At 38.8% G+C, this 14,497-nt stretch overlaps 1 protein-coding gene across 5 annotated transcripts in view; it reads left to right on the top strand.

Moving 5' to 3' along the window:
• ncoa1 (nuclear receptor coactivator 1) overlaps nucleotides 1-14,497 on the top strand; it is a 103,260-nt gene that overhangs the window by 7,153 nt on the left and 81,610 nt on the right. The gene's annotated exons all lie outside the window — the stretch shown is intronic.

Consider the following 14,497-nt stretch of genomic DNA (forward strand, 5'->3'; position numbering starts at 1 on the left):
TAAATCTGGTCTACACATACACTCCATATTCTGGTAATTATAAACAAACTGAAACTAATAAACACATGCATAGGGCTGGGCCATATCATACCGTTCACGGTAATACCGGTGTAATGTTGGGCAACGATAAGAAAATGAAATATGGCCATAGAATATGGGTAAAACGCGCATGCGCAGTGCCTTTGTTTTCATACGCACATGGCGGCGACGCAGAATGAGAAGGGCGAAAGCGAATTGTTGAATGAAACTGATGAACCAGAATTGGTTTGTAAAAATGCTGCAACTTCAGTGGTGTGGAACTGGTTTGGCTTTCGTCCGTCAGATACACAACAAAGCACTATTTCTGGTAGCGCATGCTAGCGGACTGTCGTTATTACCGTTTTTTGGAAAATACGACACACTTAAAATCAATCCTTTGATTTTTCTGAAAATCAACAGTGCCCCTTATAATCCCATGTGCCTTATGTATGAATTCTGGTTGTGTTTACTGACCTCGAAACGATTTTATGTCGTACACGGCACTCGAAAATCTGTCAAATGTTTTAGTACGACTTTGCTAAGCTATGAAACCGCACCACTTGATGGATTGTCGGAGCATTACAGCTATCGTAGGCAGGAGCCTCGCGGAGTGATACGTACTGTGCTTCAACATAACATTACCGTATTGTGTGTGTATAACCTCTTTTTAAGTTTTGTGGATATCATACATGGTTATGCTGAGGATATGTCGGCCAATTTCCACTAGAAATGCCTTTTGGTTAAACCTTCAGCAAGGAGTTTGCATTTGCACTGTTAATTTTGTATATAACTTTAATGCACATAAAAAAGCTGCTTGTTTAAGTGAAAATACATTGATGGGTTTTTTTTGTTTTTTTTTTGCACTAATAAAGTTATATCGTGATAAATATTTTTGGTCATATCGCTCTGCTCTACACATGCACTGAGAGTAGAAAACTCATCCAAAGAAGCGAACTGGAACTCAGCTGAAAAGAATACATGAAAAGTAAATAAAACATGGACAAACACAATTATTAGATCTCTGCCGTGCGGTGATATACCAAAAGCTCAGTAATTACATTTGAAAGAGAGACTTAATGTAAACTGTAGATGTGTAAGCAGCTGATTTTACAAGAGGATAATCATATGCATTTAATACCGTTTTTCAGTTCCATTATTACGTTATGGCACAAGCAATGAAGCCTACCTAAGGATGAGCTACGTTTGAGGCATATTGTTGGGAGTGGGATCCCTCCTCCTCCTCCACACTCAGCTCTGCGTCTGTATGGAGAACAAGCAGCCATTTTAGCACTCAGCAGTGCTGCAGCCTGCCTGCCACTGTCACAGCTTTCTTCCTCTAATTAATGCTGTTTGTTTTGAAGCCCCCAGGATACCTGCAGCCAACCTGAGAAAATGCCACAGTGTGCTTTCACTTTGGGTCACATAGAAAACAATGCCTGATGATGATTGGTCTCTGTTGAGAGAGATCAGTGAGGGTCACCTGACTGCCACACTGATCTTATGGCTCAGCGTGTACATTAGTCAGTGTTTAGTGGTGTCATAAAGCTGCAGATTGGAACAGAAGTCTCTGACTGAATCTTGTTTGTGCATTTCCATAAAATTTGCACATAAACCATATTTAGCTGCTTTGATGAATAATGTGTAGTTTAATGGATGATTCAGTTCAGTCTTCTTTACTTTGTCCGTCTTTGTGTTTAACACAAAATCAGACAGAGAGTACTGACATTTAATTAGGTATACTCCTGTTCCTATTCAGCCTTGGCTTTGAGTACCTGTCAGAGTGTCAATCTGATACCAGTGTTTAGTTAATAAACTGTATTCCTCGCTGTCAGGAAGAGACGTGGGCGAACTGGGAAAACTTTCCTAACTTTGATAAATAAAAGTGAGAATTAATTACAAACAAAAATATTAATTTACTGAACCTATGTTAAGTAGTAGAATAAATTTCATGTTTTCCATCCGTCCATTTCCTTTTCTGTAAGATTTATGTAATAGATTTGATTCAGGGTCACGTTGGGGCCGGAGTCGATCCCAGCTGTGATGGTGCAAGGGGCAGGGTACACGGTAAACAGGTCACCAATCTGGACTAATACACAGACAGACAACCACGCCAATGGCTAATTTAGAATCACCAACTAACCTAACCCCATGCATGTCTTTGAACTGTGGGAGGAAGCCAGAGTACTCAGAGAACCCGCACAGTCACAGGGGAGAACATGCAAACTCCCTTAAACTGAAAGGCCTCAGGCTGGGTTAAAACCCAGGGCCTTCTTGCTATGAGGCACTCGGACATCTTTTAGTAAAGCAAAACTCAGTATTGTAGTTTTTCTACATAGTAACCACACAGTTACTGAATTTTAAAATGTATTTTTAAAGTACAGCAAATGTCTGTAGGTGCATGCAGCAGTTAAGACAGACCCAGGTGGTAGTGGGCTGCTGGATTTTAGTGAAGGTGTTCATATCTTCCTGAGGAGGCATTGTAATAACGTCCTCTGTCTAGCACCATCATTGAATTGCATTTTTTAATTTAACTGTACTGGCATTCCCATCAACCACTGTGCTTTGTGGTAAGAGCTAATTACCAAATGCCAACACACCCATGACATACATGATAATTTAATAACACGATATTAAACCAGCTTGACACTGTAGCTGCCAACATCAATTATTTCTGACAGCATTTTCATTGTGAGAATGGGATGTTTGCATTTCATCAAAGTACGACTGTGCTTTCACAGAACCCCAAAAGCTTTATATAGACTCCTGGTCAAAGTAGAGCAATTTAAAAGTAACCAGTAAAATCTTGCTGTAGATTGTACTGGTTACTTTTCTGTAACCAGTTTATCTTTCTACTGTGTGACTTAGTGCGGTGACTAAATAAGTCATCAGAGAACTACACTGTAGCGAATGGGAGGCCAGTGTAGTTCTGTGATGACTTGTTTAGTCACCGCACTAAGTCACACAGTTAAAAGATAAACTTGGAAGTCACTGCTACTACAGGGTATCTTTAAACCCTTTATCTCCTTCATATCCCCGACCAATTTAGAGTCACAGATTAACCCAGCTTTTATGTTTTTGGACTATGAGAGGACGCCAGAATACACGGAAACCCACGCATACACAGAAAGACCCTAACTGACCAGGAAGCTTGCGAGCCTTCAGCGATAAACAGCACACTACAGATGCAATTGAATCATTACAGGCTTTTGCATTCATTTTTGCTACAAAGCTTGCTTTTTTTGTTTGTTTCAAATCAAGCACATCCTTTTTCTTTACAGGGATTAGATTTCCTCCAGAGAGCTCTCACTCAACAAGATGGGCTGGTATTTATAATATACTTTTGAGCCATTTGAGCACACAAAGCGCTTTCTTACTACAAGTGTCATTCACTCCTTCATACAAGTGCTCTTTTTCCTCCTCCGCCGTAAAAGGCTGATGGCGGATGAGTTGGCGGCATGGACACAAGAACAAGGCAACATAGGAGTTTGAAATTGACACCATAGGTGTATTTACTAAAATTCTTGTGAGTTTGACTCTCAGTGACCTTGACTGCAAGGTTATTGGTCAAGTTTTATGAAATTCTTGTGAATCCCATAGCCCGAGAATGTGGTGATGTACGATTTTCAAATTGATAATGTATTTGTGTCTACTAGGAGGCTGAGGGCTAGCACAGGAGGTGGCCAGTATATTGTTCTATGCTTAAGCACTTTCAGCTTAATATTCACAAACTAACTCCAATAAAAGCATCAGGATTAACTGGTTGTTTGAAATAGTTTTTTTGAGCTTTAACCCGAGATTCTGGCATTTCTGACAAAATATATTTATATTTAAAAATCGATTCAGGATTTTAATGAATCGATATTGCTTTATTCAAGCTAAAATTGATTTTAGTCTGAAAATTGATTATTAAAACTCTCCCCTATAGGGTACTAATGCTTGTTTCTCTTCTTCTACATCACAGACGTTAAACCAGCTTTAGATTGTGACTTGGAGTGGCTACAACTTTGATCAGGTTGCTTAAATGTTTTTCATCTCTGAAAACTGTAAATATTTATGAAGCTATGAGTGCTCAAAATTGACAGGGAAACAAAACAAATCTGAACAACTTTGTGTACTTTAATGACCTGCAACTAAAAAAAGAAAAAAGGGATTTTTGGGGGTCAGAACTTTTTTTCCCCCCCCCTAAGATTTATAACTTCAGTTTATGTTGAATAACCCTCATCCCAAAACATAACTGCATGACATTAAACTCTTCTCCCTGCGGCCAGTTGCAGTAAAAAAACCTATTATAGCGCTTCAGTTCTTTCTCAGTTCTTGCTTTTGTGTGCTTAAGAAATGTGTACATATCCATTTGATACGAGAAAGCAGCAGTGGATAAAAATGTATTATGTTGTCGGCAGAGTTCCAGTTCGCATCTTGAGGTTTCTTGTTTATTTATTTCAGGTACTGCATTGTTGGCGTTAATCGCTTACTGAGGTGTGAGATCTACATTTCCAGTCAAGTTTCAGCATGCAGTATGAGAGCCTTGGTTTACATACTCCATGCAGGTTGTTGTTATTACACAACAGAGCTTGTGGATAAAATAAACTTCTTTTCAGAGCACGTTTCAGATCATCTATCAAATTATGCAATGGGACGTGCAGGAGATTTCGTTTCTGCAAAACTGCAACAGATGGGCTGTTGGTGTAGTCTGTGGTTTGTCCCTGAAGTCTGGCGCTCTGAGTCATTGTGAGGCGGCAACACACACACAGGCACAAACCTACGTACATACATACATACATGTGTACTGTATTCAGCTGCTGCTGTGGCTAAAACAGAAACCAATGGCCTACATTCTCGCCTGAGGGGGGGGGGGAGGCTTGAGCAGCAGACAGTGAGAATTTGAGGGGTGGGAGGGAGTGAAGGAGAAAGGAACCGAGCACATACAGGAAGAAATTAATAGTGTAGGTGAGAAAATAGAGTGACGAGAGTAGTAGTGGCGAGCAATTTAACAGTCGAGCCCTAATGGCCCAGTTTTTCTGGACAAGGTCAGGCTACAATAAAAAGAGTCACCCAACAGTTTTTTCCTTGTGGATTGATTTGAGTGGATCCGAGTTGGTGTTTTCTGATGACAACTGTTTGAGTGGCAATGCTGGAAGCAGAGAAAGTGAGCAGCTTTTTTTCTCAGGTACGTTAGCGTGTCTGGAGGACACCGTTGGTAATTCACCTAACAGTTGCGGGTTTCTCACCTTAGACGTGAAGCAAACAGTGTGTAATGAACATATGGGTGTTTAAACACCTCTTGTGAAGTGAAGCATGAAGGTGTCCATGTGCCTGGGTTTTAAATGGCCTTGTTTTGAGAGACTGCCAAACGTTTTTAATCAAGAAGTTCACTTGGTAATTTAAGTTAGGACTTAGGTTTGCCTCAAGGCGGAGAAATGCTTTAACCCTTTCTGCGAGTAAAATGACCAAAGTGGGGCTCTACTTGTGCTTAGCAAACTTGTACTGTTTAGAATAGATAATAAAAATAGTTAATAGATAATGCAAAAGAAAGAGTATTACTATCTCTATTCAACACGATTTTCATGCCATATGCTGTGGGTTTAGAAGGGATCTATTCATCTATTGTTCATCTACAAAGAAATCCGGACCAGCGAGGTTACTGTTAGACAGTCTGTTCGATTGGCGTCCTCTTATGTGATTGTAAATGAACAGTACCTTTCCAGCTTTAACATGCACCCACTATTGGAGTGCTTTCCACTCTTCATAACATTTTCTGTTTATGTGCGCTAAACAGAAAACTCTGTGGTGCAGGTACTAACTGTTGTGCTGCAGCTTTTTTGCCCACTTTATGACTAAAGTGACTGGCACTGTTCACTTTTCTAATGCTCTGATTACTTCTCTCACTCACTTCCCACAACAAACCAACTAAGTCAGACTGAGTGACTCACAAACGGATGTAAGGCTACAGTTGCTTTTTTTGAGTGAAGCACTTCAGACTAATTGTGGGAAACTGCTGTGGATTTTTTATTTTTTTTTGTTACCGTTGAGCAATTTAAAAAATTTCTTTTATTATTATTATTATTATTTTTCGTCTGCACCTTTCTATTTCTGATCTACTGATACCTGCTATGTATAAAATGCTCCACCGCGTCCTCACAGGTGAGTCTGCAGTTTGTGGCTGGCCAGCAGTTTGCTGCTTTAGTTTAGCTTTGTGATGTTTACTGTACAAACCGATGACTGCAAGTGTTGTTTGTTTGTTTGTACTAATTAGGGAAGTCATTTTAAAAACTGTTTACATCATTAGAGACGGCATTTAAGGTTAATAAAATGAACTGTAGTGGGGCATGCTCATTAATGTCATGTTGATCGTGGGTCTTTGTTTCAGTGTCAGGAAGCTTGAAGCTGATTTTTTACATAATTAGATAATCAAAGAATTTACAAGTGATATTATTTTCCAACTAATATTACAAGTGGAAAAAGATTCAGTCTGTATTCAAGCTTATAGATGCTTTTGCTTTTTGAGCTCTTTGTCACACATTTATCCAACTTTAAAATTACGTGACATCATTATGTGATATCATCCATTGATACTGATGGATGCCATCTTCTTCAGGAAAAAAAATCTATGTGGCAAGGTGAAAGAGCACAGGAGTTCAGAACAGCTTGGAGTAAACTAGGGGCAGTATTAACTGGTGTGAAAAAGCGTCTTTGATTAATCATCCTGGGAAACTTCAGTACTCGAGAGTTCAAGAGTCACAAGGAAAGAAAAAAAGATTTATTGTATAGCAGTGTATCGTTTGCATGAATGTCTAGACTGTGGCAGTTAACAAAGGTGAACAAAGAACTAAGAGAAAAGGAAGTCCGCTTGTTTTGTGTTGTTGTGCAATGCGAGTATTTGGTGCTAGTTTGGGGTCTATGGATATTTTATACCACAGGTGTTTCCAGACTGTTCTTCAGTTTTTAAGTAAACGTTGTGGTCCTTGTACAGTAATTCAGCTTAAAGTGTTGTAAATGTAAGACCTGTTTGTTTGTTTGTTTTTTAATTTTGGTTTAGGAATGAGACACAAGAAGTTCATGATAGGTTTTCACAAAACAAACACAACACTTCCTGTCACATAGATGTGCCAGTTTCAATAAAAACACTTGGTGTGTTGACAAAAACTGAAACACTGAAGCACACAAGGTAATTTAAAAAAAAAAAAATCATTATAATGTCTTTTCGCATCTACTTTTAGTTTTGATTTGATAAAATTTTTTATAACAATGCTTTTAACATTATACTTTTCACTAAACGAACATAATTTAACCAAGTAGTCCCTGCACCAGAAAATGGGAGGCAGGTATCATGGATGTTTGGTCTTGGATTTAAAATCGGATGTCAGGATTTGTCCAATAATTATTATTCAAAATAAAGGCTCTACAAATCTATAACGTTAAAGCACCAGATTTGGCTATTTAGGCTGAAAAAAATCTGAAGAAATGTACAAGAACTCATAAATACTTAAAACCCTGTAGAATTAAAGAAATAAAATTTCAGCATGGGAAATAAAACAAAGTATACATTGGCAGACAGGCTGTACGTATTAAAGGAGGATTCCTGCCATATTGTTAATGTATAAAATTGAAATAACAAAAACTTTGTTTTATTGTAAATTTTGGTTTGCAGTGTGACATGTTGCAAGACAGCTATGGTTTTCAGTTATTTGCTAAACGTGTTGCAGATTTGTCATATTTGGCACTTTAAAGTTATCCATGACCTTAGACTGTATCCAGATGTTTGACTTCATTAACATCTTTTTAATGCAGTTATAACTTGTAAGCCTTTCATGTGGCTACAGTAACCCGTGTCAGTGCTGGATTAAACTTCCTTGTCTGGGAAAAAATCTTCTATAATTAATGTGTTGCATAACAAAAACTGTAGGATTACCGCTTCTTATGTCATAATTACCATGGAAACACTTTCAGCCTTGACGCATATGGGTCAGCCGTAATAAAACAAAAATTTCAAGTTTTCCCCTGACACACATGCCACTGTTTCCTTATTTTTGGCTTCTGTTTTTCAGATGCATATTATTTTACTGTTACACTCTTCCCTTTTTGTCCTTACACCAATCTGGTTTAAGGTTTGTTTTCCCAACCCACTTGCTCTCTGTTGTGGAGGTCTTTGATGTCATTTAGCTGCTACTCTAAAAAGGACCTCTGTCTGATGTCCTTTAACCCTCGGATGCATGAGTGACTGGAGCCTGCACTCTTCCATAAGTGGGTCAAAAACCACCCGTGTTAAAATCGATTTGTTTTTATCCCACTTTTGTCATTTTGGTCAAGAATGATTTAATGTTTGAAACATTTTGTATTTTTCACTTTTGTAAGATTTTTAAAACAACAATTATACAGACAATTGCTCTTTCATTTTTTTTGGCTTGCTCCCCCTTACATACAGTACATACACACAGTTGTGACAAACCACCTGTTTCTGACTGTAGTTGCTACACAGAGGTTTTTTTGCATTCCCCACACCGGCTGCTGACTTTATGATCTTCATTAGTTGGATCTGAAGTCTTGCCGTCTTTGGTTGGCCCTGTTTGCTTTTTTTTCTGTAGCTGAATTGTGGCTTTTGTCACCCCACACCTTCCTATTTCTTCAGTGATTGGGGTTTGCATTTGGGGCAATCTTTCAGTCAGCTTCTCATATGTGGTGTAGCAAGCTCCTTTGAGAGCTCAGTGAGGAGGACCCGTTATGCAGTGGTCATACAATTCTTGAATTCAAGGTGCTGAGCAGTGAAAAAAAGTGTAGGCACTCACGGTGGCAATGTCAAGTTGTACCACAGCACCATGGGCCACCTATATGTTTTACAATTTCAGAGTGTAGAGTAGGCGCGAACCATCTGAACCATAGTATCTACACCTTCTTTGGTCTTATTGTACAATGTGATAAATTATGTTTTCCCCTTTCTAGCATTTTCATCAACTATTTTCTTGTGATACATCATTCTCAGGAGTACAACAGCCACTTCGTTCTTTCTGACATAGCTGACTATGGTAAGCCTGCCATTGAATGCACACTGTGCTGTAAACCTCCCAGAACTCAGAAGCCTTCTTCAGATGAAGGATTTCTGCCTTGTCCTATTTGGGCTGACTCAGCATGTAACAGAGGCCACACATAATAGAGGACACACTCTTGACCTACTGATCTCCAAAGGCCTGAGCATTTCAAAGGTTACTGTGTCTGATGTGGGCCTGTCTGATCATTACTGTGTTTTCTTTGAAAGTAAAATCTCAGCCCACACAAATATATCAACAACAGTGATCACAAAACGGTGTATAACTGAACACAGTAGTGCAATTTTTAACCAGGTCTTCCCATTAACACCTGACCTGCCCAGAGGGTCAGTCAATGAGCTCGTCAATAGCTTCAATGCTAACATGTTAAATGTAATGGACACTATTGCTCCCATTAAGGTGAAGGTTATCTCTGGAAGGAAAAAGTCTCCATGGAGAAACTCCACACTGGTGAAAAATGAAAAAAGAGAGTGTAGGAAAGCTGAGCGCAGATGGAGAAAAACAAACCTCCAGGTTCATTATGACATTTATAAAGAGAAACTTCACAATTATAATTTACAACTGAGGAATGCAAGGAGGTCCTACTTCTCTGACATCATCACTAAAAACAGCCATAATGCTCGGGTCTTATTTTCTACAGTTGACAGGCTAACAAACCCTCCTGTGTCAGTGGCAGCTGAACTTCATTCGACCATGGCCTGCAATGACTTTGCCAAATCTTCACAGACAAAATCCAAAAGATTAGACAAGCAACTGGTACATCAACAGCAGATCCAGGATATGTACTGTGTCCACCAAAAAACTGTTTAAACACCATGAAACAGTTTCAACCTATTAACAGCAAAGACCTGGAGGACATCTTAGGTCAACTGAACTCCTCCTCTTGCTGTTTAGATGTCCTGCCAACAAGTTTTTTCAAAAAGGTCTCAAAGACTTTAGAGTCAGACCTGTTACAGATCGTCAACTTTTCTTTAATATCAGGCGTGTTTCCAGAATCACTAAAAACTGCTGTAATTAAACCTATACTGAAAAAGGACAATCTTGACAAGACACAAATGAACAACTACAGGCCGATCTCAAATCTCCCGTTTTTAAGTAAGATCATTGAAAAAGCAGTTTCTCAACAGCTCAGTTACTTCTTAAAACAGAATAATTGCTACGATGCCTTCCAGTCAGGTTTTAGACAGAACCACAGCACTGAAACCGCTCTGACCAAAGTGTTTAATGACATATGTCTGAATACAGACAGTGGAAAAATGTCAGTCCTAGTTTTACTGGATCTCAGTGCAGCATTTGATACAGTTGACCACAACATATTACTCAAACGACTGGAGAACTGGACAGGTCTTTCAGGAACTGTACTAAACTGGTTCAAAACATACGTAGAAAACAGGAAATACTTTGTATCAATAGGTAACTTCACATCTGAACAGACAAGTATCACATGTGGAGTTCCCCAAGGTTCCATCTTGGGACCCCTTCTGTTTAACATCTACATGCTCCCACTGGCACAGATTATAAACAACAACAAAATAAACTATCACAGCTATGCAGATGACACACAAATATATATCACAATGTCACCAGGAGACCGAGGCCCTGTACAAGCTCTTGGTAAATGCATTGAGGAAATCAATGACTGGTTGTGCCACAATTTTCTCCAGCTAAACAAAAACAAAACTGAGGTAATAGTCTTTGGCGCCAAAGAAAAACGATTACAGGTCACCAGAGAACTTCAATCTATACATCTAAAAACCACAAACCAGGCGAGAAATTTGGGTGTAGTGATGGATGCAGACCTAAACTTAGAAAAACACATTAAGACAATAACAAAGTCAGCTTACTATCACCTCAAGAATATATCAAGGATAAAAGATCTGATGTCTCAACAGGACCTGGAAAAACTAGTCCATGCATTCATCTTTAGTAGGCTTGATTACTGTAACAGCATCTTTACAGGTCTACCTAAAAAATCAGTCAGACAACTACAGCTCATTCAGAACTCTGCTGCTCGAGTCCTCACTAAGACCAAAAAAGTGGACCACATCAGTCCAGCTCTGAGGTCCTTACACTGGCTGCCTGTCCGTCAGAGGATAGACTTTAAAGTTCTGATGCTGGCCTATAAAGCTCTGAATGGTTTAGGACCAAAATACATCAATGACCTCCTGACCCAGTATGAACCATCCAGATCCCTCAGGTCATCTGGATCCGGTCTTTTATCAGTTCCCAGAGTCAGAACCAGACACGGAGAAGCTGCATTCAGCTTTTATGCTCCTTATATCTGGAACAAACTCCCAGAAAGCCTCAGATCAGCTGAAACACTCAGTTTATTTAAATCCAGGTTGAAGACTCACCTGTTCTCAGCTGCATTTGAATAAAGCACCAAATCCACACTTTAAGCTTAAATTTCGAAACTTACATTTAACTACTGATTTTATCTGTTTTGATTTTATATACTGTTGTTTGTTTGTTTGTTAATTAGTTAGTTAGTTTATTTGCTTGTTTTATTCAATTTTAAATCATGCTTTTTATTTGTTCTTGTTTCTAATGTCTCTGTAAAGCACTTTGAATCACCTTGTTGTTAAATTGTGCTATACAAATAAACTTGCCTTGCCTTGCCTTGTCCTATTGTAGAGTCCTCACAATAGTGTCCCAGGAGACACTGTGGAAGAGGTACATTGGAGAAGAAAAAATCTTCTTCTTCAGCTGTGTGTCTCACTGAGGAAACCATTCTAGATCTTGCAAAGAAGGATGTGTGCATCACAGAGCCAGAAGATCTTTAGGCCATACTTGATTGGTTTGTTTGGCATAGTAGTTCACTGTAGAAGTTAGGGCTGCTCAATTAATCGAATTTTAATCACGATTACGATCTGGGCTTTCAACGATCATTAAAAATGAGTGAGCCGATTATTAGCCCCTCCCTCGTTTATCCGCGACACCTTAAAGGCCGGTCCGTAAAAATATTGTCGGGCATAAACCGGTACGTGGCGCAAAAAAGGTTGGAGACCGCTGATTAAGAGGACCCGAGGGAAGCTCGGAAAACTATGTAGAAGTTATTTGGAGAGGAGAGTGACTGCCGTTGGTTGAAAAGAGAGGTAAAAAAAAACTTCAGTGGTGTTGCACACTATTTTATATTATTTTTTAAAGTCATTGTTAACCCTTTAAAGCCGGTCAGAGCAGCACGCTCCGTTTTGTGTAACTATTTTTAAATCCCTGTAGAACCTGGACCGTGTAAGCTAGCGCATTAATTTGTTTTGCATATGAAACCGGAGGAGTTGTACTTACATCTTATGCCATCAGCTTGTCCTCGGTCACGGTTTCCTTCCACATAAAGCTTTGCAAAAATTGCATAAAAAGCTCTTGCAGGAACAAAAACATAATATTCCAGAAACACGCTTTGCCGATCCGATCAGCTGTTCGTAACACTTCCCACAGTGAAACAGACGTCAGTGCGAACTGTCGCATGTCCGCCATTTCCTGGCCGAAACCGGAAGTGACGTCATTTTCGCGGAAATGTAGTTTTTTACTTGTAAGATAAGATAAGATAGAACTTTATTAATCCCTCGGGTGGGTTCCTCTGGGAAATTCGATGCCTTAAAAGCCTATACTGGTCATGTTTGACTTTTCTGAATAGTTTCTGGGATGCTTGGAACTCAAATTGCACTGCTGGAAATAGTTTATTTTGATGCACCTGCTGTTTTCTTTGCAAATTTGCATCATAGGATTGTTTTTTCGTTTTTCCTGCAGTATATAAAAATTGGTGTATGTCCAAAATAAAACTATGAACACACTCAAAATAAATTTCCTGTTGTTGTAAACTATTTTTTGCAACTTTTTTGTATTTAAAGTTTTGAGGGATAAACCTCTTAAATTTCTCCAAGTAATATATGTAAAAAAACAAAAACGATTAAAACATTTTTTTGTAGTTTATTGCACTTTTTTGCAATTAATGTAGTTACTATGGACTTAATGCATACATATTATTAAAATATGGGCTATAACAGTTGTATAGCAACTTGAAATGCTCCCATAAATGGCACTACAACATGTAAAAAAATAATATAAGCTCTGGTGGACTTGGTTCTATAGTAGGTCTTAAAGGGTTAAATAAATATCCTCAAATAATCGAGATCTCAATTTCAGTGAAAATAATCGTGATTATCATTTTTGCCATAATCGAGCAGCCCTAGTAGAAGTTTGAACTAGCGCTGGGCCATATCATACTGTTCACGGTAATACCGGTATACTGTTGTTATTACTGTTTTCAGAAATTAAGGCACACTTAAAATCAATCTTTTGATTTTTCTGAAAAACCGTGCGCCTTATGTATGAATTCTGGTTGTGCTTACTCACCTCAAAGCGATTTTATGTGGTACATGGCGCTCGAAAATCTGTCAAAAAATGTTTTAGTACGACTCTCGTAAGCTACGAAGCCGCACTGCTTGATGGATTGTCGGAGCATTACGGCTACCGGAGGCAGGAGCCTGGCGGAGTGATACATACTGTGCTTCAACATAATATTACCGTATTGTGTGTGTATAACCTCTTTCTAAGTTTTGTGGATATTATACATGGTTATGCTCAGGATATGTCGGCCGGTTTCCACTGGAAATCCCTTTTGGTTAAACTGTCGGCGAGGAATTTGCATTTGCACTGTTAAATTTTTACATAACTTTAATGCACATAAAAAACAGCTGCTTGTTTAAGTGAAAATACATTGATAGGTTTTTTGGGGTTTTTTGTACTAATAACGTTGTGGAGTTATCAATCAATTTTTGAATTATAATTATTATTATTAGTCAATTATATCATCAGTTATACCGTTATCGCAAATTTTCAAATATATATAGTGATAAATATTTTTGGCCATATTGCCCTGCCCTAGTTTGAACCTACCCCTGAATGGCACAGGTTGTTAATCTACATATTTACTAAGAATAAACTGTCTGAATGCTGAATGAAAGCTGTCTGTTAGTTCTTGCTGTGTAAAATAATCTTAGGGTGTGACACTCTTTGTGGTCCACAAAATATCCATTCCTGGCCGTCACTGTTGATAAGAATCAGAATTTCCCATGAAATTCCACAGGAAATGAATATGGTTCATTTTTGACCCAGTAATGGAAGTTTGGGGTAGTAATATGAAAACTACTATTTTGGTCCTGGTTATGTTGGAAAACCTATTGTGAGCTGCAGGGTCACATCAACCAGACCCTGCCGTAGATGAAGAACTGTTTGGTGTCGTGTTATTCAGAAGTCACAGCGGCTACAGAGCGTGTAGTGATGCTGTAGTCCTAGGTGGGGGATTTAGTGTTCATCAGCAGAATGAGACACTCACTTTTGAGGGGGCTGATGATAGTGGGCTTTCTGCTAGTGTATTTCAAGCCCAGGCTATTCCCCGCTGGGCCTAACGTGATACCACCATAGAAAAAGCTATAACA

Source organism: Mchenga conophoros, linkage group LG15 (genome assembly GCF_057382185.1).
Source record: "Mchenga conophoros isolate Kocher_MC1m ecotype Shallow Benthic linkage group LG15, M_conophoros_male_GT1.1, whole genome shotgun sequence".
NCBI classification, from domain to species: Eukaryota; Metazoa; Chordata; class Actinopteri; order Cichliformes; family Cichlidae; genus Mchenga; species Mchenga conophoros.